The following is a 3,353-nucleotide window of genomic DNA, read 5'->3' as shown; positions in this document are numbered from 1 at the left end:
CTTATGCATAAATCTATTTTCTATAAAAAGTTCATTTGTTCAGTTTAACATCCGAAAATGTCAAACTGGTTGCATATGGATTTGTGTACAGCAGGAAGAAAGTATTCAAGGACTGCAAGTGGGAATAATATTTTGAACATGGAGGTTTGATTATTATTTTTTTCATTCCTACAGATGACTAAGGTCAAAGATAAATCAATAAAAAATAGAGATTAAACCCCATAGATTTGTCTTTCATTTTAATATATATTGTAAGTACCTTGTCGTAGTGTTGCTCTGTTCATTTTACTGGTTTGTACTGCAGCTAAATAGCTGTCTTGAGATCTCTGCCAGTGTTCTTGATGCAAACATTACTTTATGCAATAGTAGTGTATGGTTTATACAGCTCATTTTCTTGGGTAGAGTTTGGGTTTATTGTTAATCGTTGGTGCACTAGTAGCATTCAATCATGCACTAATGTACTTGAATATATTTGCGCGAACGTCAAGATTTTAGTCATTGAATGTGATATGAGCAATTGTCTGGTTCAGTGGGGGGATGGGAGTTGGACCTTGTAATGAAGTTTCTGTGAGATTCTGTATTTTAGCGATGCTTTCTAAGTGATCTAGGAGGGTATCCTATTAGGTGCGATTGTTTTTCGACTGATAAAAGCTATTATCGTGCTATTCAATTATGGACCATTTCTCTAACGTCCTAGAGGATGCTGGGACTCCGTAAGGACCATGGGGAATAGACGGGCTCCGCAGGAGACATGGGCACTTTAAGAAAGACTTTAGACTCTGGGTGTGCACTGGCTCCTCCCTCTATGCCCCTCCTCCAGACCTCGGTTTTAGACCTTGCCCAGAGGTAGATGGGTGCACTGCAGGGAGCTCTCCTGAGTTTCCTGCTAAGAAAGCATTTTGTTAGGTTTTTTCTTATTTTCAGGGAGCTCTGCTGGCAACAGACTCCCTGCATCGAGGGACTGAGGAGAGAGGAGCAGACCTACTTAAATGATAGGCTCTGCTTCTCGGCTACTGGACACCATTAGCTCCAGAGGGAGTGGAACACAGGTTCGTCCTGTGCGTTCATCCCAGAGCCGCTCCGCCGTTATCACAGAGCCGGAAGAAACGAAGAAAGAAGATACTGAGGCGGCAGAAGCCCTTGGGTGCTTCACTGAGGTAACGCACAGCACTGCAGCTGTGCGTCATTGCCTCCCATACACCTCACACACTCCGGTCACTGTACGGGTGCAGGGCGCAGGGGGGGCGCCCTGGGCAGCAATAGAATACCTCTCCTATGGCAAGTGACTGTATACATGTACAGGTGGGCACTGTACATGTATATAAAAGACCCCCCGCCATATTTTATTAAGTTTTAGGGGGACAGAAGCCCGCCGCCGAGGGGGCGGGGCTTCTCCCTCAGCACTCACCAGCGCCATTTTCTCTCCACAGCACCGCTGAGAGGAAGCTCCCCGGACTCTCCCCTGCTTGACACACGGTGAAAGAGGGTTTTAAAGTAGAGGGGGGGCACATAATTGGCGATTATACATTACAGCAGCGCTACTGGGTAAACATTCTGTGTTTTTCTCCGGGGTCATATAGCGCTGGGGTGTGTGCTGGCATACTCTCTCTGTCTCTCCAAAGGGCCTAAAGGGGAACCTGTCTTCAGAAAAGAGTTTCCCTGTGTGTGTGGGGTGTGTCGGTACGCGTGTGTCGACATGTTTGACGATGAAGGCTCGCCTAAGGAGGAGGGGGAGTGCATGATGGTCAGGTCGCCGTTGGCAACGCCGACACCGGACTGGATGGATATGTGGAATGTCTTGAATGCTAATGTAAGTTTATTGCATAAGAGATTAGACAAGACTGAGGCTAGGGATCAGTCAGGTAGTCAGACCATGCCTGTCCCAGTGGCACCGGGACCTTCTGGGTCTCAGAAACGCACATTATCCCAGATCACTGACACAGATACCGACACGGATTCAGATTCCAATGTCGACTATGAGGATGCAAAATTACAGCCAAAAGTGGCTAAAGGTATTCGTTACATGATCATTGCTATTAAAGAGGTTTTGCATATTACTGAGGAACCCCCTGTCCCAGACACGAGGGTACACGTGTATAAAGAGAAAAAGCCTGAGATCACCTTTCCGTCCTCATTTGAGCTAAGCGAATTGTGCGAAAAGGCTTGGGAATCTCCAGACAGGAGGCTACAAGTTCCCAAAAGGATTCTTATGGCGTATCCCTTCCCACAAACGGACAGGATACGATGGGAATCTTCGCCTAAAGTAGACAAGGCGTTGACGCGCTTATCCAAGAAGGTGGCACTGCCTTCCCAGGATACTGCTACCCTCAAGGATCCTGCGGATCGTAAGCAGGAAGTTACCATGAAGTACATTTACACACATTCTGGTACTATTGTTAGGCCGGCTATGGCGTCGGCCTGGGTTTGTAGTGCTGTCGCAGCATGGACAGATTCCTTGTCTATGGAGATTGAGACCCTAGATGAGGATACCATTCTAATGACCCTAGAGCATATCAAGGATGCTGCGTTATATATGAGGGATGCTCAAAGAGACATTTGTTTACTAAGCTCCAGAATAAATGCTAAGTCTATTTCTGCTAGGCGACTCTTGTGGACCCGACAGTGGACGGGGGATGCCAACTCAAAGTGGCATATGGAGTCGTTGCCTTACAAGGGGGAGGAGTTGTTTGGAGAAGGCCTCTCGGACCTTGTCTCTACTGCTACGGCTGGTAAATCGAATTTCTCTAACGTCCTAGTGGATGCTGGGGACTCCGTAAGGACCATGGGGAATAGACGGGCTCCGCAGGAGACTGGGCACTCTAAAGAAAGATTTAGTACTATCTGGTGTGCACTGGCTCCTCCCTCTATGCCCCTCCTCCAGACCTCAGTTAGAATCTGTGCCCGGACAGAGCTGGGTGCTTTTAGTGAGCTCTCCTGAGCTTGCTAATAAGAAAGTATTTTAGTTAGGTTTTTTATTTTCATAGAGCTTCTGCTGGCAACAGACTCTCTGCTACGTGCGACTGAGGGGAGAGAAGCAAACCTACGAACTGTGGCTAGGTTGCGCTTCTTAGGCCACTGGACACCATTAGCTCCAGAGGGATCGAACACAGGACCTGACCTTGTCGTCCGTTCCCGGAGCCGCGCTGCCGTCCCCCTCGCACAGCCGGAAGACAGAAGCCGGCAGAAGCAGAGAAGACATCGAAATCGGCGGCAGAAGACTCCTGTCTTCACTTGAGGTAGCGCACAGCACTGCAGCTGTGCGCCATTGCGCCCACACTAACCCACACACTCCGGTCACTGTAGGGTGCAGGGCGCAGGGGGGGGGCGCCCTGGGCAGCAATTGATACCTCCTG

At 48.6% G+C, this 3,353-nt stretch overlaps 1 protein-coding gene across 1 annotated transcript in view; it reads left to right on the top strand.

The window, feature by feature from the left end:
- The window catches only part of CDC73 (cell division cycle 73), a 418,707-nt gene extending 418,490 nt beyond the window's left edge, over positions 1 to 217 (top strand). Inside the window, exon 17 of the mRNA XM_063940193.1 lies at positions 1 to 217. This exon is cut by the window's left edge and continues 367 nt beyond it. The gene's annotated coding sequence lies outside the window, so the exon portion shown is untranslated.
- The last annotated feature ends 3,136 nt before the right edge of the window (positions 218 to 3,353 follow it).

This window comes from Pseudophryne corroboree, chromosome 9, assembly GCF_028390025.1.
Source record: "Pseudophryne corroboree isolate aPseCor3 chromosome 9, aPseCor3.hap2, whole genome shotgun sequence".
Taxonomy (NCBI): domain Eukaryota; kingdom Metazoa; phylum Chordata; class Amphibia; order Anura; family Myobatrachidae; genus Pseudophryne; species Pseudophryne corroboree.
This window is presented reverse-complemented; position numbering and strand designations above follow the sequence as displayed.